Genomic DNA, 21,847 nt, shown 5'->3' with positions numbered 1-21,847 from the left:
TATATATATATATATATATATATATATCCACACACACCCAAACAATATGCAGTACTTGAACATGGCTGGCCACACACGCTGAAATATGTCATTACTTCAAATGGTTTTTTTTAGGCGCTGAAATAGGGCATTACTTCAAATGGCTTTTTCTTATGCACCGTCTTGTTTAAGCTACTTCTGTCACAATCACCAAGGCGACTGTATTGGATAATGCCATGATCGCTAAGGCAACGGCGATCTGGAACATTGATGCGAGACCAGGCCGTACCGTGCGGGTCGCTGGGGCCGGCAATGAATATGAATCGTCCTCTCAGAACTCTTTTTTTTATAGTGCACCAGCTTGAAACGAAGGGATTTGAACACTAGATCCATTTAATGATGACACAGGGAAGCAGTCAGGAAGCATAAGGTCTGAGTGGGGTGCTAAGCAATCATGAGAGGTTGCTAAGCACAGGGTAGGCATTCAACGCCTTGTCTTGCGATCCATAATTCGATGCCCTCGATTTGCTAGTGGAATAATGGGTGCTTTTCTGACTCTAGCAGTGAAATTCTTTGTGCGGTGCGTATTTATTTGAGAAGAGGAATAACAAAAAGCATTGTACATGTGCACTTTCAAAAGTTCATTGTTGCAAACAATGTTGTCATCATTTTTTTTTTTTTTTTTGCAAGTGACAACGAGTATCATTATTATAATAAAATTCTGAGGACTTTATAACTAGTATATCTAAAAAAAAAATGCCCTAATACTATGATCACATGTCCCAGCCCGATGAGCAGACGAAAGTGGTCCAAGAAAAGTTATCAGAGTGAGAAAGTTGGTTCTCGGAACACTGGTATCTCTCACAACTTTTTTTGACGATTCTTATAATTTGTGTCGCGAGTCAAATCATCATCTCCTTCTGCTCCATTGTCCTCCATCATCCTTACTCGGTGCAAAAAAAATGTGGAGGTAAATCAACGAGCGGTATTTGAAATTTTCTTGTTTACCGTTTCGTCCGTTGCAAATGTCATAAAACACACTTAGAATACACGAGATGTCTGCAGATGCACCATAACTGGATTTGTCGTGAAAATGAATTCTGTAGTCATTCCAAGGGAACATTTTCTCATGACTCCTAAGATTACATTTTGCTCACCAACCAAGTATGCGTCATGTTTCGGACGGTCGAGCACAAAATCATATGGCCGAAAGAATTCATTAGATGCTGAAAATTGCGTCCAGATTTAAAAATCTTTTATTTCATTCTGACTCGTCGGATATATATTTGTATCGTCAGTACAGCTCCTCTGTATGGTAGAGTTGTAGGACTACATGTGCTAGAAGCCTGAGCAGGCTGAAAAGAAAATAGCTCTGTGCGGCAAAGCTCTGTAATAGGTGGCAATTACGCACCAAGGCCAGATTATCATGGCACAGTTTCCTTCACACTCTCAAGCCCATCTTCATGAAGCCTACAGAGTGACCATTTAACATCAACTCAGTACTTCAACCGGTGAATGATTGCATGAATGACGTCATTAGTTTGTAGTGACTGAATACTTAAGAATGTTTCTTCATTGTTCAAATGAGATGAGTATCAACAAAGTTATAATCCATAAAAAAATGCCATAGTTTGGGGACATTTGTGGTTAACAGTATGTAATGATCACCGATTGTTGGAAAATATATAATCGATTCACTTGGTTGGAAAGATAATAATGGATTTACGTCGAACATAAATTGGTTTGCTTAATCACAAACTTGCCTGTTTCAAGAGCCCGTTTTTCCAGGAATGGGGAAGAAAATGGGATATTGAGCTTTCATGTAGTGGCTCCAACGATAACATTTATGATTCTACGACAGCAGGACCCCTTCCAGGAGGGCACGGAAGGAGTACACAAAAGGAAATATAGCAATACTTCTCGAAGCAATAGAAAAATATTGTTACGGATCTGGAAGCCATATGCATTCAAACATACAGATGTCCCAAGAGTCAGTTATTCCGTTAAGTACATGTGAGACAGGTCCCTTCCTTTTGTCTAGTGGGAGAATCAAAGGTGTGCGTTGCGATGTCCTTTTAGTTAGGTAATTAAATCTTTACATCCAATGAACCATCCAAGACCATACAACGAACATCCAACAACAATCCCATCCCCCATCACGATCCACTGTTCACCTGCATCTCTGAAGCCTCGTGTTTCGAGGAAAAATCTTTGTGAGGTACCTTTTTGGGCGAGTCCGCATGTGTGGAGTGGGCGGGCTTCCCGGTATGGCCGAAACCCTGCCCAGAAAGGGCGGACCCATGGAAGCCCCGTCCAATCGGAGCGAACAGTGACGTCCATTTCACCAAGGCCCTACCCCGCTGAGGGAGGTCCATAAAATCACCGATGCCATCCTCAGCAGTTGAGTTCGGTGGAGAGGAGAGTTTGGTGGAGAGGAGTTCTGTGGACGAGCGTTGTTGGGGCACCGTTCGTCGTCGTGGTTGTTGGGTTGCGCTGGAGTTCGGAGGGTTGCGAGGAGTGCTGGTTACGAGGAGCATTGTTGTGAGAGAGTCGTGAAGTTTGTACAGTGCTTGCAGTGAAAGGCTTGGAGTTTGTGAAGCAACCCTGAGAGCAGAGAGCATTGGACATGATTCTCGCCTCGGACTCCGCTCTACTCAACCCGGGCTCCTTCGCAGACACGGTCTCCACGCCTGCGGCTGTGGACCGAGCCGCACGACCATTAACAGGTGCCGTACCCCATCCCTCCAATGTGCAGGTACCCCGCCGAACCGTGACCCCAGCTCGTCTCTCTCCCTGGCTGTGGGGGTCCAATAAAACATCTGGGTTTCTTATCATCTGAGTGTGCGTCTAAGTGTGTGGTCCCGTCTCATAAGTAGAAACTGTTTTAGTGTTTTTGAACATTGTAAATTCTTGCTTGTTTATTCCCGCTTTAGTCTGCTCTGTCTTCTTTATTGTAAATAAATTATTCTAAGAAATGTTCCCAGTTCATTTTCGTCTTTTCCTTCATTGGTCCAGCATGGTTCGGATCTGAGTTTTAGCCGGGTTTTTATACCTGATAATCGGTTCATCTGAGCCGGCACGGCTTTGGCAGTTCCGCTCGACTGCACCCGAACCAGAGTTGATAGTCGGTAGTTGGAACTCTACCGCAGTCGGTAGAGTGACCCGGTTCGAGCAAGATGTGCCGAGGGCGTGGTTCCCTGGTAGTCGAAATCGCGTAGTTAATTAGGTAAATTGGTTCTAGACAAAAAGACCCTACGCTACGCAGTTGAGATATTGGCTTCCACGGTCGGTTCAGTGACCCACCGGCTTACGGAGTTATCCGAGAGCGACGGCCTACAATTCCGGGATGTCTGGTGGAGACGACGTAACCTCCCCCACCTCGTGGTCGTTCTCGCCACCGGTCCCCAGCCCACAACAATATATAAAAGTAAATGGAAGCAGCACACAAACAACTAGAGAGGCACTCGGTACTCGGCAGAGTACTTACCTCTGCTAGGCCGAACATTTTATATTTTGTATCCCACCGAAAGGCCAGATCTGCATCCGGAGCTGAACTATGACTGCAATGGGTGGCGGGGGGGGGGAGGCTCGGAGTCCTTCTCAACATTTTTCGCAATCACTGGAGATATTTAAAATTCTCCTGTCGTGACTTTTTTCTCAAGGGTTTTGCGCACATTTTGATAACTCATACGTCCAAATCAGACTTACTGTTCAGGTGTCAAAAGTCATGTCCTAACAAAAAAATTTTAAAAAATTAAAAACTGCAATTTTTGCATACGTTTCTGTCCAACAAACACATGCGAATAAGAGTTACGTGCATTGGGACACTGATGGTGTAAATTAATTGCCTGTAATTTCTTCTGAATGTTTTAGCATGTTGTCTAAGACATCCTGAAAAATTATAGAAAAACAATAATACATAAATATGTAAAATTAACAACAACAAAAAAAAATCATTTTACCATCACGTTCATTATGTGCTGACATGAGTGTGTGCAAATGTTCAAGTTCACCGGACCATCGACAGCCGGACCCAGTCAAGGAAAGCTCAAAATCACCCAGGTCAGTTCGGGTGAACCAAAATCAAATCGGCTTGTTCTGATCACCCTCCCAACTCATCCGCCAAGTTTTGTCCAAATCCGTCCACAACTTATTTAAATGTCTTGCTATATATTGTTTTTGGTCATATCTCTCATTGGTGAAGAATCACTTTGAAAAGTCTCTGATGTGGATCGAGATCCAGATATTCACCTAAATCTAATCAATTTGGCCTTGACACACACCCAACCTGTCCACCAAGTTTCGTTCGAATATGTCCACAGCTTTCTGCTCGCAGACAAACAGACAGAAAGGGGTGAAAACATAACCATTCATCGAGTTAGCCACAGGGAATTCATATTCTGCTCGAAAAATAACAATAGAATGAATTATGGCAAGTAATCGTCATTTTGAGCACAAATGGCCATGAATCCTCCATTTTGAGCATACACTCAATTCATATAAAACTCATCCCCAGTGGCATAGCCAGATGACGAGACACAACAGTTTGGGTTAGTTTGAAATCAACGAAAGTAATCAATGAACGTCATCCATAAGGATTAATACAACACAATATTCCAACCATATTAGACGACGAAAATAACTCATGCCACATGTTAGGACAATCTGCTGAACTAATCAAAATGTATTTTTTCTACAACTTCACTCGAAAATGCATTTATTAGTACAGTACAACATTGCCATACAATGGCAAGTTGGAGGTGACAAATAACGGGTTGGTGGGAATCAAACCCTGGTTATTTATTTATTTATTAGACGTGATCAGAAGTGATACTGTTACGAATCTGGCAGCCATGAGCACTCAACATTCAGGTCCTCAGAGAACAGTTATATCGGTAAGTGTGTGTTTATAGTTAGGGCCCACTACCTGTGTCTAACGGGAATTACATGTGTGCGCTGCGGAGTTTCGTTTCCAACAAACCTCGTTCACTTCACTTCGCACACCGACGCCATTGCCCGCGTGCGTTCGGCCACGTCCGGGGCGGAGATTTTCATCGCCTCACACCGGGACTCCACCCAGGAAGGCAGAGGCGTGCCCCTTGTCCAATCACGCCACAGAGAGCGACTTTCCCACGGCACGCCGGCCAATGAGGGTTGAAATGGCCACAGAGAGCGACTTTCCCACGGCACGCCGGCCAATGAGGGTTGAAATGGCCACAGAGAGCGACTTTCCCACGGCACCCCGGCCAATGAGGGTTGAGATGGCCACAGAGAGCGACTTTCCCACGGCACCCCGGCCAATGAGGGTTGAAATGGCCACAGAGAGCGACTTTCCCACGGCACGCCGGCCAATGAGGGTTTTGATGGCCACAGAGAGCGACTTTCCCATGGCACGCCGTCCAATGAGGGTTGAGATGGCCACAGAGAGCGACTTTCCCATGACACGCCGGCCAATGAGGGTTGAAATGGCCACAGAGAGCGACTTTCCCACGGCACCCCGGCCAATGAGGGTTGAAATGGCCACAGAGAGCGACTTTCCCACGGCACGCCGGCCAAGGAGGGTTGAGATGGCCACAGAGAGCGACTTTCCCACGGCACGCCGGCCAAGGAGGGTTGAGATGGCCACAGAGAGCGACTTTCCCACGGCACGCCGGCCAAGGAGGGTTGAGATGGCCACAGAGAGCGACTTTCCCACGGCACCCCGGCCAATGAGGGTTGAAATGACCACAGAGAGCAACTTTCCCATTACACGCCAGCCAATGAGGGTTGAAATGGCCACAAAGAGCGACTTTCCCACGGCACCCCGGCCAATGGGGTTGAGATGGCCACAGAGAGCGACTTTCCCACGACGCCCCGTCCAATGAGGGTGGAGATCGCCTCAGACGGAGATTTTCTCACCCCGGAGGAAAAAGGAATATCAAGGAACGCCAGGCTGGGAGCGTGGGTCATCGTCGTCTCGGGGGTCGAGGGTCTTGGTGTTGGCTGGTTCGTCTGGTCCTGGGTTATCGTCGTCGCTGATATTCTCCTTGGTCTTGGTCGATTGGTGCATGGCCGGTTGGAGAGTGCGGTACCTGGTGCTTGGAGTGGCATAATGTTGCGGGTTTGAGTCCCACCGAGTTGGAGCGTCGAAGACCACACGAAGTGGACAGGTCCAAGCACAGACTCTGGTCTCCAGCTCACCTTTCCTCAAGCTGGAAGCCTTCTATTCAATAAAGACCCGACGGGGTCCATTTCTTTGTGTGTGTGTGTGTGTGTGTGTGTGTGTGTGTGTGTGTGTGTGTGTGTGTGTGTGTGTGTGTGTGTGTGTGTGTGTGTGTGTGTGTGTGTGTGTGTGTGTGTGTGTGTGTGTGTGTGTGTGTGTATGTGGACCCATCTTGAAGTAGAATTGTGTAAGTGCTTGCTTTTGCTCATTGTACATTACATTTCTTATTCGGATAACTCTGCTCTTTGTGTGCTTCCCTCCCCGATTATTATTATAAATAGATTTCCCTATTGTTTAATGTCCCAGCTCGTTCCCTGTCATTTCTTTCATTGGCTTAGAACACTGTGTATTGAGAAATAGCGAGGGTAAATTGTTCATTTGGTCCGACGTGGCTCTGGTAACTCCGCTCAGTTGCGCCGGATCCGAGTCGTTACCTGCGACTCGGATCGGACAGAGTCGGCCGAGGGTGTGGTTCCCCAGTAGTTAGACTGCGTGGGTATTTAGGTATATTGAAATTAGACAATTAACCCTACTTCACGCCGTCGAAGTGTTGGTGACCACAGTCCTGTAAGGGACCCGTGGCTTTCGGACTTATCCGAGGGTAACGATCTGAATTCCGGGTGTTCGGCGGAACCAACTCTACTGCTCCATCTAGCGGTCATGCTCGCCACCGAAACCCGACCCACAACAATACTACGTGTGGAATCCTGGAGGATGGTGACGTGCCTTTTGGTGAAAGCTTATGACGTCACACAGCCAATTGACTCGAGGGATACATCGCGTATCGGCTACAGGTCACTCCAGGTGTGTGTGTGTGTGTGTGTGTGTGTGTGTGTGTGTGTGTGTGTGTGTGTGTGTGTGTGTGTGTGTGTGTGTGTGTGTGTGTGTGTGTGTGTGTGTGTTCCATTACCAGAGTCAGCAATCAAGCAAGCACCCCAACGAAATGCTAGCTGCTTGGTAACTGAACAGACCCTGGGTGTGTTCCATTATTAATAAGCTTGCTATTGCTTGCCAAGCCAGCCGCTCCTCATCAACAATGTCGAATGGTGGATTGCTTAAGCCACTTGGCGAGTGCTCCACAAAAAAATCTATGTTACTGAACGCATCCCGGGTCCAACAGTCTGCGTGTCAGTCCTTGGGAGTGTAATGTAAACATTGCATTTTTAAAATGGATCGAAATTTCTATCCAATATGGGTTTTGATGTTACTAAAACGGGTCTGCGGGTGTTCACAAACAAAACGGGTCAAACCAATGAAATCTGGATCTGGGTCACTTGCCCTCTGTTACGTTCATGGGGAGGGGTATTGCATCGTTGTTGTTGTGGTTCTCAAGATTGGTTTCTTTCTTCCTTATTTTTTGGGTTTTGTTTCGGTTCTTTTGCTGCAGGACCTTCCTTCCCCTTCCCGTTCTCTTTTCGTGGACTCCACATTATCTCATGCGGCGATACGGTGTGGATTTTCAAGAACCGTAAAAAGGAAGTGAAGAAGAGGAAGCAAGGGCCGTCGCGACGCCGAGAGAGTGAGAGGAAAAGGCGGGAATGAACGGAGGACACGAGTCTGGCCTGCGTGATGAGAGACCTGGCCTGTAAGACCTCGTTGAGGATTGGAGTCATCCCTCCAAGGGCCCCCTGTTGAAGGCACAGTCTGTGTTGAAGACACTTAGGCAGAGGAGAGCCTGACTGGGACAAGTTGGCCAGAAGGGGGAGCATAAGCGTTTCCTCCTCCTGAGTGTCACCTGAGCCGACCTGAAGCAACGTGTGGCTTCAAGGTGTTGCAGGAATTGCTCCGGTTTGTTCGTTGGTGAAGTTTGAGAAGCCTTCCAGAGAGAGAGAGGGAAGGGTGGTGCTGAAGTGTTGGCCTTGTGGCCTGTGGCTGGGGTGAGGCCGTTGGAACGTCAACTCGAACAGTCCTGGATTCTTCTTCTCCCCCACCTTTCTCCTTTACACATTATTTTCTTTATATCTTGGCAAATATTCTTTTATTATTTAGCTTCCCCCCCTCTTGGGATTAGCTTGGGACACCGAGTGGTGTATTGGCCAGAAATGCTTATCACCGTGCTAAATCAACAAAATGCCACGGTGACGGTTGCATTGATCGTTTCCACAAGTTCGACACGACGTGTTTGTGGCAATTATACAAGAAATATTCACAGGAGAGCACGGAAAAAAAAAATGTAGAAACACGGCACGAACCCGCACACATGACTGGCTCGCCGAACTAACAAAATGGCGCTCTCGTCATCGGTGCAAAAGGGGGCAGAGCTACGATGACACGTCACGAGCACGTGACCAGCTTCAGTAATTTCCGGCACCACACTTCAGAAGACATTCAGTCCGGTGTGATGGAAACGCGAAAACACAACCTCTCACAAGCACAACAAGCTGTCTTTCGATTAACCTCGTCAGCGAAGCAACGGGTAGGTATGCCTAGTGTTTATAAAACGGAACCCCAATCGATGAATCCTGTACGTGCCTGTTTTATGATACAAGTATGCAATATCTGTTTCCAAAACAGTTCAAATGCACATCCTCCACCTTTCTCCACCCACATGAAGCATTTCTTACTGTCTGTATCGATATTATACAGAAATAACACGTGCAAAGAACATTATGCAACTCTGGCCAGAGAGCTGTACGCAAGCAAGCTTGTGTGTGTGCTCTCTCTCCTACTTAGACCAAGCTGCTACATAAGCAAAGTTTATCCCATGTGAATATATATATATATATATATATATATATATATATATATATATATATATATATATATATATATATATATATATATATATATGAAAGCATCAGAAAATTTGGAGGGTGACAAGTAACATAAGATGCCTCTTTCAATTCATGAGATTTGCCCACATATGTGTCTGATTTGCAAACCCATGAATATCATCAACAGATGGATTACAAACACCCAAGGAAGAGTCCCATTGCTTAGTTTCACAGGGATACTGTATGTCTGAGCGGAGAGAAGTAATCGAGTTCCAATGAGTAATGTCAATTAGCTCTCAAATAAGCCCGAGATGCAGAGAATTTTCATTGCCCGATGATTAATTTTTGTAGAGAATGTCATAAATTAAATATCAGCCCTGACATTAGATCTGGTAGAGGTTACTAGATTATTTTAATGAAAGGGAAGAGATCTCTGACATGCTTGACAACAAACATCACAAATTCAAATAAAATGATGGGATGCACTGTGCGAAGAGAATAGGAGAATCCATCTGCAACATATCAAAAAACAGTGAAAACGAATAAGGACTCCGAGGAGGACTGGTGTTGGCTTCATGGTTGGGTGGCTGCCTTAAGATCCTAGGGTCTTGAGTTCAAGATCCTGTTGTGCTGTTGAATTAACACCAGGTTGGGTTGACTCAGCCTGTCATCCTTCTGAGGCCGGAAAAATGAGTGCCAGTGCGCTGGTAACAGGGGCATTGCATCAGCAGCACAGCCGCACCCCCACAAAATGATGCTACTTGCAGGAGGAGGCCTCTTGGAGGTGAAAGGGTTAAATTGCTGATTTGTTATCTCCCAATTGCATGTTTAGAGTATGTGTTGTAAACCCTAGTTTAGGTCTTCTGCAACAGTGTTTAGTCGGGCCTTGTCTCACATCCATCTCTTTGTAGTTTTCACTGTTACATGTGCTTTATTTTTCTTTTTTTATTATTATTACTTTTGTATATGGAGTCAAGGCTCATGGAAGAGCAAGAACACTGAATAAAAGGTACAGCAGAGAGAGGGGGGAAACACCAACAGCAGATTTGGAGGACAAAATAGAGGGAGACTTGGACAAAGAATGGGTGTGGGGAAGAATAAGGGGTAGGGGACGATGCATGGGGTGGACATTATGGATACAAAAGGAAACTCTCAGGGAGGAAAAGCTTGGAATTTGGAAGGAAGGGGCTTGCAGTGGGATGGGGGTTAACAAGAGTTTAAAAAGGTCATGTTTATGGATGGGGGATGACTTGAGATGGTGGTGAACAGCCGTCTTGAAGACTTGGAGGGAAGGATGAGATTGAAGAAGATGTTGAAGTTGTTTCCGCAGGCAGGGAAAAAAAGAAAGAAGAGTGGGAGTGTCAGAGTTGTCAGGATTGAAAGACATATTCCACATGTTTGACCAGCTTGTGTTTTTGTCAAGGTCTAAAGAGAGGGAAGACGCTGCAGCATGCCTGTCTGAAAGATGAGGGATATCCCAGCAGAGGAAGGAGTCATCAGCAAATAGATAAAGAGTATTTTCTAGAGAGTCAGAGAGATCATTGATGAAGATCAGGAATAGGAGTGGGCCCAGAACACTGCCTTGGGACACTCCAGCCTTGACAGGGAGATGGGATGAAAGGATTCCCATAAGAGCCGCACAATGGCTACGAGAGTAGAGGAAGTCAGTAAGTCATGTGTGGATTTGGCCTTGGATGCCATAGGCAGAGAGTTTGGAGAGTAAGGCTGGATGGCAAGCTGTACTGAAAGCTCGAAATATGTGAGAGATGGCCCTGATCCAATGTCCGACATTGAAGACTTCCATCCATTGTTTGGAGAGTAGAAGCAGCATGTCCAAGGTGGAGTGACCAGGTCTGAAACCAAGTTAGTTATATGAGCTAAGGTTGTTGGAGAAAAAGGAAGGTTTTATTATCAACTGTGATGACGGATTCCACGACTTTGCTGATAATTGGAAGTCAGCTAATTGATCTATAGTTAAGAGGATCCGTTTTTGCAAACATTTTGTGTAATGCAATGATGTTGGCTGGTTTCCAAACAGGTGGAAGGTGACCTAGGGTAAATGATAGGATGAAAAGGGTGGAGAGAGGATGTGAAAGAGCAGCAGAGCAGGTTTTTGGGGACACAAGAGTTGACGTAGTCCAGTCAATTTGCAGAATCAGAGTCGAGGGTTACCAGAAACTTCTCCACCTTCTCAGGTGAAAGACTCCAGGAACAGTTGGGTGCAACTGGGTAGAGAGTGAGAGTTTGGAACACACATTTTGGAAGCAAACACAGAATTAAGGAATTCGGTCTTCTCACGAGTGGAGTCGGCTGTGGGGCTATTTTAAGAGAGGGAAGGGACTCTGGAGACAGACTTAACAAGGTGCCACCAATTTATTTGATTAATGACCCTTTTCCTTTCTCAATGACCTTGCAACCAATGGTCCTAGAACCGAGTACAACACGGTTCTCTTTTTCCCAGGTGTCCTTTTCCCAGGTTGCCTGACTGTATCTGTCTGTTTTATACACAACCAGCAGTTTACCCACCCTATGAGTAGATTTTGTATGTTAATTATTTGCTGTATGCAATAAAAAGTGATGGATTGCGTGGTCATGGTGTTCTTTTGTGGAAAGCCCTCAGGACTCAAATAAATTTATTGAAATAATCCATAATGTAAACATTGTTAGATTGGAAACTTCTGAGAACACTGCAGAGGAGGAAAATGCATTTGTCATGACAATATTGACTGTACTGACAATATTGACAATTGACCTCCATAACGACACCTTCACTACGTGATGAGTTGAGCACGAAGAGAGTTCTATGGAGAGTTCAAGAGTTCGATGGCATGCTTCCATGCAAGATGTAGAGATCCCAGGATGGTTCTCAAATGAAACACCTGCTCCCTAACAAGAGTAATACACACTCCCTCTGGGAAGTGGGGGGAGGGGTCAGTCATTAAATCAAACATCTTTGGTTAAACTGTTGTGGATGCTCTCCATAACAGTCAGAAGGTGCTAATGACGTTTAAACGACGACTGTGGTTATCTATGGTTAGATATTTATATGGTGTTGGGTCCAAATGAGGGCAAATAAGCCCAAAATCCAGAAAGGCAGTTTTTTTGATGTTTGACCAATCCATGCATCCATCGGAATCATACTCTGTACAGAGCATCAGTGCTGCCGAAACAGTCTCCTGGGCTATTGGGCACAATCCTGGACAGGTCGCCACTCTAACACAGGATACTCGAATGGCTCACTTATCCCAGCAAGCTGGTACTCATTTTGCCGATCTCAGAAGGATGACAAGCTGAGTCAACCCCACCTGGTATTAATTAAATGGCCGAGCAGGATTTGAACTCGGAATCCTCAGATCTCAAGCCCACCACCCAAACCATTAAGCCAACACTCGGCATAACATTCCTCATCCTTTAGAGAGGGAGCCTCTTCCCTCTTCAGACCTTGACAAAATCACAAACTGGTTAAACACTTGGAATATATCTTTCAATCCGGTTTTCAAAATATTCAAAATACCACTCTCTCTTTCTCTTTTTTCAAAAGGACCACCTACAGGCCCACACATCCACCTACAGACATGAATTCAGCTAGTAAATTAGATACATACTAGTATATTATATATATATACTAGTATATTATATATATATATATATAAATATATATATATATATATATATATATATATATATATATATATATAAATATATATATATATATATATATATATATATATATATATATATATATATCGTTACGAATTCTGGCCCGCCCGGCGTGCGATCGGCCACGTAACTCGAATCGCAACCAAGTCGCCCACCGGATGGACAATTCAGTCGTGACCCTCCTGGAACTATCGCCAGGAGCCAGTCACGGGTGGGGTTTAACCTCACCACAATCGTGCCAATTGGCCACCCGCGCAGGATAGGGTTGCTCGCCAAATTCGACCTACCTAAGTACCTGCGCGAGCGGTCGATCGGACCCGGCCGCAGGTCGGCCAAGGACACGAACCGCTTAAGCGGTCCGTTCCGTGCTACAGTGATAACCGAGCGGTGTTATTGCCGACCTCGACGGATCAGATTCAGGCCCCCCTTACAAACGGATGCCAACGTTGTCAGATGGAATGAAAACCTGTCATTCTTGTTACAAAAACAGCTAAAATTGATGAAAAAGCGGCCAAAATTGAAACCAATACAGTAATTACGGTCACAATAGCAAATATAACCGAAAGCAACACGTTTATGCTACAGACAAGAACAGTCGTGACGGACACGAGAAAGGACAATCCCGAAATAGAACGGTGGGGAAGGGAAGCAACATTGGTTATTTCCGTCGCGAAACGGCGGAGACCGAAGCGAAAGCGATTCATTCCGGTTACCAGAACGTGGAAAACATGGCAGCTTGAAAAGTTCTCGAAGTTATGGTAAGTTAACTTTAACGTAGTCTGCCTTGACTATATCATGTCTGTTAATGAAAACCCGTTTGTGGTACGGGATATTATACAAGCAGCAATGAATACGCCCTCTTGACTTAATGTGTGGCTGACATTTCGTGAAATTCGTGCCCCCGTGCTGCAGCGATCAGTGACGATTGATCGTTTATATTTGCAAGAGGTAAAATTTGATAGTAATAATAAATTGCAAATTCCAATAAAATAACAAAGTTAATATGAAGTAAAAATGGTAAAAAGATCCCATACACGATCCCCTATGTTGAACTGGGCCTACACAACTCACGATGCATCACTCGGGGGGCTCGAAATACAGGCAAACCAAACATTATAATCACAACAAAATTCGGTTTAATAGATTGTTAAAACTACATCAGGTACTACCCACTATATATTATCTATATTACATTTATGTTCGAGGCACAAGCACGAAAAATTTACATCCCGTAACAGGTCGTTCTACTGCATCCGCCATCTTGTTCGCACGACAGTAACCGGAATGAACCGGTTTTGTTTCGTTCTCCGCCGTTTCGCGACGGAAATAACCAATCTTGCTTCCGTTCCCCACCAATCTATTTCGGGATTGATCGTTCTTGTGTCCGTCACGACCGTTCTTGTGTGGAGAATAAACGTGTTGGTTTCGGTTATATTTGCTATTGCGACCGTAATTACTGTGTTGGTTTCAATTTCGGCCGCTTTTTCATCAATTTTAGCTGTTTTTGTAACAAGAATGATGGGTTTTCATTCCGTCTGACAACATTGGCGTCCGTTTGTTCGGGGGGCTTGAGATTCTCTTCTTTACCTGGGTGTTCAAAACCCACTACTAATTTATTCCGCGATTCAAGATGGCACTTTCAATTGGGAAAAAGACGACGAACGGGATACATTTCACACAAGGACATTTATTACAAAGCACATATTGCACACACAACACAAGCAAGGAATCATGCAATATACAAGCACATAGAAACAAAAGCAATACCACCGACTACGAGCAATGTACAGTCACTTACACAGGTTTAACTTAAAGGGACACGGCGCCACAGCAGTCATACAAAAAAAAAGGAAAGACCTCCTCATCGGCAAGGGGGTAGCGGGGTTCGTACACCTTTATGGTGGTGGGCCGTGGGTGACCGAATAGGCCCGCGAGACCGTGCAGGTTACCTGCCCCCTCGAGGGGTGACGGTCAGCGAGCCCTCTGCGGCACTCTACTCTCGTGCGCGCCTCGACCCGGGACCACTGCTCGCAACCCTCACGACTTGGCGCCCAGAAGGAGAGATGAGCCTTCGACGATCCAGAGCCCACTTTGACGATCCAGACCCCGACGAGTCCAAACACGACGTCCCAGGCAGGAGAGAGGAAGAATCCAACGTGATGATCCAGGCAGGAGAGAGAACTCAAACACGACGTCCACCAAGAGAGAACGAGCCCGCGCGCGGTCCGCCCTATATTGCGCGGAGCTCCGTCCTTCGCTCCTCCCCGTTTTTGGCTCTGTCTCTCCTCTTGCCCTTTCGAGAAGCTCCTCGAAAAGGGGCGTTTCCTCCTCACGGCCGCCTCACACCCCGTATCCACCAATCACCAGCGAGCTCTCGCAGCCTCTCCCGTCAGTCCCGGCGCCGCAAAAAAGGCTGGAAAACTCGCGCACCGTTGTAGGCCTTTCATGAGGCCTTCGTTTGAAGTCTTCGGACGGTCCAAAATAAGGATAGAACAGAAAAACGGCTATCTCAAAGAGTCGCAGCCCGGTGAATCACATGAATTCCCTTTAAACAACGGTGGGGAACTATCTGCACATATGCTTTGCATCATAACTGATCAAAGGACCCTTTATGGTGTATTGCGAATTTCCACAGCCGTAACTATATATATATATATATATATATATATATATATATATATATATATATATATATATATATATATATATATATATATATATATATATATATATATATATATATATATATATATATATATATATATATATATTAGACGACTCGTGAACCTGTCGGGTTCCCGTTGTCAGAGTGGTTGATGAAAAAAATCATTTCAAGAAAAAAAAATAGATAGCTCTTGTGAACTATCCCACTGAGGTAGTTTGCATGGATCAAATACTCCCGAAGAGTACGTGACTGAATCAGGAATTGATTTTTTAATCTTTTTTTCGTTGCCCAATTTGAACGAAACTTGATACTGCACACCGCAGGAGAATGGTGAGTAAGGAGGGCCGAAAATTTTTGCGCTATCATGTACCGTTTTGGCTGTATTTCAGGAACATACATACATACAAGATGAGAGTTTTATTAATATATAGATATATACATATTTCAAGGTGTATGTCGGTCGTGGAGATGGTGGTGTATATAAATAAATATACAATTCAAGGTGGGATGTTGGTAGTGCAGATGGTAAAGTGGATAGAAATACAATAATTCAAGGTGATTGTAGGTTGTAGAATGGTAAACGTTATGACTGTACTATGTAAAGTTTTGGATTATTCCAATGATATTCATACTAATGATATTCATGAACGAGAATCAATGAACTTATCGGCGATAACAGTCATATGTGTTTATTATTATAAATTAACAGCCTTTATGCATGAAACAAACTGCTTGAGTAAATAACAAGAACAGTGTCATTCTATAGTCTTGGTCAATACTTTGTTTGTCCACCCTTTGCTTTCTTGAGTGTCATCACTGTTTTACCCATGCTTCTTATATCCAACAGAAGTACTCTTACAAGAGTGTTGTCCCAAATATCCTGTAATTATAATGCATTTCACAGTTCTCTAAGGTTAGTTGGAATCCTCTTGTTCTTCTCCGTTTCAAAGTAAACCAATATAATATTGATGGACCCATGTCCTGATCCTTGGGTGACCATTCTAAAACTTGGAGCACACCAGTTATAACCTTGTTCTCCAAATACTGTTTTACTATTGAGGAAGTGTGTTTTGGATTATTATCTTGTTGGAAAATCAATCCTCTTCTGATTAAATGATTTCCATGAAGAACTGTGCATGGTGCTGCAGTATCTGCTTGTACTTCTCTTTCGTTAGCATCACATTGGTTTTAACAGGTTTTCCTGCATCAAAAGCTGAGAAACAACCTCAGACAGCCACAGAGTCTCCCACGTGTTTAACAGTAGGCTGCAAACATTGCATGTCGTGACGTTCTCCAGGTCTTCATCGTATAAACTGGCGTATCTTAAATCCAAAAAAGTTCAAACTTTGATTCATCTGATCAAAGTACCAGATTCCATTTTTCAGTCACCAAATGTTGGTGTTGCCTTGAAAATTCAATCTTTTCACCTTATTCTGTGGTCAAAGCATTGGCTAATTGACTGCAACTCTGTCGTCAAGACATGCTGCAATCAATCAGCCTTCTTGCACAGTGCTGGACGAGACTTTAATGTTCTGGCCTGCTCTCATTTCATTTGTCAGCTGCTGACTTTATTTTCTTCTACCGCGCAAGCTGAGCAACTTTCAAGCGCTTGTCTTAACTTTTATTGTATTTATTGTAATTCACATTCATGTAACTGGTGTTGATTACTTCAATAATTAATTATTTACTGTACAAAAATCCACAAGCTGTTTCCTGCTTCTTCTTTTTTTGCGGTAAGTGGAAAGTACTAGCTTGTGATGATATCATAATCAGAGCTAAAATAAAAAATGTCATTTCCAAATTTACCTTTTTTACACAAAGGTAACTGTGATATTAAATGGACTTTCATAGAAATTTGAATTATTATCTATTTATGTTGCACACGACTAACTTCCCACAAATGTTTCATGGGGAATAGCACCACAAAAGTGAAAACAACTCAAACGTTTTCACAGTACTTTATATAAATAAATACATAATTCAAGGTGGTATGTTGGTCGTGGTGAAGGTAAGGTGTATATTTATAAACTCACTGTTTACCCACCCTAAGGTTGGCATAGAAGGTGAATATGAAGTTGAGTAAAGTATTCCTTGAAGTTAAATAACGGACTAAACTGATACATACTGTACATACTTGTGAGGTCTGAATTGCTTCACCATGTCTATGTGGCATGAATGCCTTCACGGCTTTAACTACGTAGACATACTCACATTCAAATGGTATGTACTTCATATACGTAGGCACAGGTCACCTCTTGCTGAATAGAGGCATCAAGCAAGCTCGGTTTTATTGATATAGCTAGTGATTCCCTAAAGCATGTACAACCTTGTTTTATTCTCTTCCATATTTTTTTAATCTCCCAAAATTCCAAATGGGTTCCAATGTTATTGCATACATGTATCGAAATGAAGGAAATGCCTCGAATCAATTTTGAGTAGAGAATCCGGACAGATTCGTAGATGAGTGGAAGGACTGACAGATGGACTGACAAGACCCCAAATGTACAAACTGCCAGGCGAGCTGACTCTCAGTTGGGGGCTAAAAATAAATTACAACAACAGGTAAGAGGAAAAGAGGGAAAGACACTGTAATCGCAGTGTACACTGTCAGAGCACCAGCCCGCTGGCACTCCGTACGTGCAACAGCGATTGACACAAGTTGGAAAGTGGAAAAGGGAGAGAAAGTTGATTGCTAATTAAGATGTCAATACTCAGTAACTTTGGCTAAATAGCACAGAAATTATGAAGACGTCTCAGTACCAGGACTTGAAAAACGAGGTGAAGAGCACCTGCAAGTTGAGGAGTTCTCTCCATTGTGCCAGTGATAGTCAGAGCAACTGGCATGATAGGATTTTCTATGTCCTGTCAGATGTGGTAAAAAGGGGTAAAGATTGAATTCTATTTGAGAAATGAGGTCACATATATAAAACCCCTTCAGGACAAACTGACCATTGTTTTTCCATGACAGGTATGCCTTTGTTGGAGCAGTTTTGAGTAGACCAGAAATCATTAAACACATAAAACAACTCACTGTTTTGCAAAGCCGAAAAGACCTTTCGTCTCGCCCGTCACCACCTTGGAAGTCCCTTTGGCTGTTGAAATGGCAACTTGAACGAGAAATTTTGGTTATTTCAACAAAACATTTTTGGAAATCAGGCTGGGTAGAAAGTGTTCTACAAACAAAATCAAGCACAACATCTACTTCACCTGGAAGGGGGGGGAAGAGCATCCTGGACTTGGCACATGTTTACGAGCAACCTGAACATCAATTTCCCAGCACAGGAAAACAAGCTGGAAGTTGCGTCCGACAAGTGTACTTGTAAAGTCAGATCAACACTCAAGCCGTGAGATAGAAGGAGAGCGATGGATGTGGTGGATCATAGTGCTGTCTGTAGTATGTTGTGCTTGGCAAAATTACACACAGTAACTGTTCGCTCGGGTTTCTTGCTGTCAAGGGCATTTTAGTATTGTTGGCCACCGGTCTGTGCTTTCCTTGGTTCCATGGTATTTGGTAATTTTCATGGTTTTTTTTTTTCATGAGCATGTTTTTGTTTTTTCTCTCTTGTTCACTTTGTACAGCTGCACAGTGGCTGTCAGGGTTTGGACTTTTTTGTTTGCCACACAGAGAGGACTTGTGTGTTAAAAAATTCTCCTTTTAATGTGACTGTGCTCTGTGAAGCATTTTTATTGTCCTGTAAAATATTAGTGATCGAAATCATTGAAGTTTCAAGATGTACAAACTCTTCAACCATTGAAGCACGTCAATGTTTAATTTGTGGTCAAACTTTCTTTCTTTAGAAAAAACAAATGGAAGGATGTGGTTTATGTTTTGTATCCCACTGATAGGCCCGATCAGTATCTGTATCTTCACTAAAATCGAATCAATTCATCCATATCACACACACCCAACCTGTCTACCAAGTTTCGTCCGAATCTGTCCATAACTTTTTTTTTAACAAATCTCACACTCTCACTATGTCTCTCCGAAAGGACCATTGGGAAAACCCTCCCATCTACTTTGTCAACAATCCTCTGGAAGAAGTCCTTTCTTTCAAGCTTCTGTGTCTCACCATCTGCCATGACTTTTCCTGGGAAAGCCACATTTCAAACCTCGCCTCCAAAGCCAGTCACCGACTGGGCATCCTCCGTCGTTCAAAGTCCTTCCTTTTCACACGTGAACTCCTGACCACATACAAAGCTTTTGTCCGCAGCCTAATGGAGTACTGCTATACCCTTTGGGCTGGTGCTCCTGCCTCCCAGCTTTCTCGGATTCACGCTGTGGAAACCAAGGCATTTTGGACCATTGGCATCTCCTGTGATGAGGCTGAGTCTTTGGGCATATCTCTCTCTCTCTCTCTCTCTCTCTCTCTCTCTCTCTCTCTCTCTCTCTCTCTCTCTCTCTCTCTCTCTCTCTCTCTCTCTCTCTCTCTCTCTCTCTCTCTCTCTCTCTCTCTCTCTCTCTCTCTCTCTCTCTCTCTCTCTCTCTCTCTCTCTCTCTCTCACCGCAGCAGGTCGGTGGTATTCCTGTCTTCTCACGTCTCCTCTCCGGTCTCGCCTCCCTGCTCTGTATGTGATTTGTCCCCACCATATTTCCGCAGTGCGCTCAAGGTCCTCCAACAACCCCCTTCAAGTAAAACTACCAAAATCACAAATCACTGCTCACCTTCACTCTTTCATTCCTCTTTTTCCCCACCTTTGGAATAAACTCCCACACACTCTTTAATTCCTTTCTTCCCACCAGGCCTTCAAAACAGCTGTTCACCACTACCTCTTATTGTCCCCCATCCAAATCCTCGATCTTTTCTACCCCCGATAACACTGAACAACAAAAATTTTTTACTGGAGATGTGTAAAGTGATTTACACTAATTTGGGTACGCTGATTTCAAAAATCATAACCGTTTTGCTGTATCACGTCAGGATTTTCAGTAACAGAAATATTCCCATTGCCTAGAAGTCAGGATTTCAATGAAATTTACAAAAATTCATTTATTCATTTATTTCATCATGAATGCTTCAAAATTATAGAAATTACAGAAAAACTCCACTGGAATGTAATTAAAAATGCTTTAGGCATTTGGCTTTGCGTTTGTGCTGCTCTGTGTCAGTTTCACGATGCAGGAACCAGCAGAAATCGCCCATCATGTTCGGGTTGTGCCGCCCTTGGTAACGCGTCTCCATGAGTGAAATCTCTTGGTGGAATCGCTCGCCGTGCTCGTCCGAGACTGCTCCCAAGTTGTCAGGGAAGAAGTTCAGGTGCTGGTGTAGGAAATGGATTTTCAGGGACATCCTGGAGCCAAGTTTCCTGAAGGACTCCAGCAGCTGCTGCACTATTTCTTCATAGTTGTCCGCGCTCGTTCCCCAAGAAGTTGTCCGTCACAGCTTTGAAGCTCCTCCACGCTGCCAGCTCTTTGGGGTTTAGAGTTGTCGGAAAAGTTTCGTCCTTCATAATCTGTCGGATTTGCGGTCCAACAAAGACACCAGCCTTGATCTTGGCCTCCGACAAGGTGTTGCCAAACTTTTCCTTGAGGTATAAAAACCCACGCCCATTCAGATCCATTGCCCGTACAAAACTTTTCATCAAGCCGAGCTTTATGTGGAGTGGTGGAAGGAAAACCTTGGCTGGGTCAACAAGGGCGACATGCTTCACGTTGTGTCGAACAGGTACATGCTCTTTTCGCTCTTCCCAATCTTTCTTCGTCCAGTGATTCTTGTCGTCTCTGCTATCCCAGAGACAAAGGAAGCACATGTATTTCGTGTAGCCTGACTGCAGCCCTAACAACAGCGCCACCACTTTCAAGTCTCCGCAGATGTGCCAGTTGAAGTCATTGTACTTGATGGAATCAAGCAGCTGCCGCATAGTCTCATAGGTCTCTGTCATGCGAACGCGTGAGCCAGTGGGACTGATGGTTTCTCGTTGCCATTGTGGAGCAAAACAGCCTTCAAGCTGTTCTTCCCCGAGTCGATGAAGAGGCGCCAGTCTGCGGGATCGTGATCACACCCAAGTTCTTTCAACAGACCGTTGATGTCACTGCAGAATGTCATCGTGTCTTCCATCTCAAAGAACTCAGCCATGTCTCTGTGACGTGCTCTGAACAAGGATATCTTGGTGTTAGGTTCAAGTAGATTCCACTGCTGCAGCCTTGATCCAAGCAGCTCTGCCTTCGCCTTTGACAGCGAGAGATCTCTTACAAGATCATTTAAGTCTCCCTGGTTCAGAAGGTGTGATTCTTGAGTGTCGGGTTCAAAAGGTTCATCATCACCATCCTCTTCACCACTGCTTACAGCTATGTTATGATCATCTGGAGGTGTTGGAACGGGGTTCTCGTCATCATGAGGCACAGGTTTACGAGCAGAGACGCAGTCAGCGTACTTGATGTGACCTTTATTCTTCTTGTTGAAGCCGGCGATGCTTGTGCAGCAGAAATAACAATCATCATGATGATTCTGCGGCTCACGCCATATCATGGGCACCGCAAATGGCATGCTCGCGCGCTTGCCCACCAGCCACTGAGTCAAGGTTGTGTGACAGCTTGTGCAGCAGATGTGTGGTGCCCAGCTCTGTTCTTGGTCCCCCACCTTACACCCGAAGTAGTGAAAGTAGGCGGCCTTCATTTTCACTGCTGTA

Source organism: Eptatretus burgeri, chromosome 11 (assembly GCF_056783735.1).
Source record: "Eptatretus burgeri isolate ZD-2024b chromosome 11, Ebu_testis_v1, whole genome shotgun sequence".
NCBI lineage: Eukaryota > Metazoa > Chordata > Myxini > Myxiniformes > Myxinidae > Eptatretus > Eptatretus burgeri.
This window is presented reverse-complemented; position numbering follows the sequence as displayed.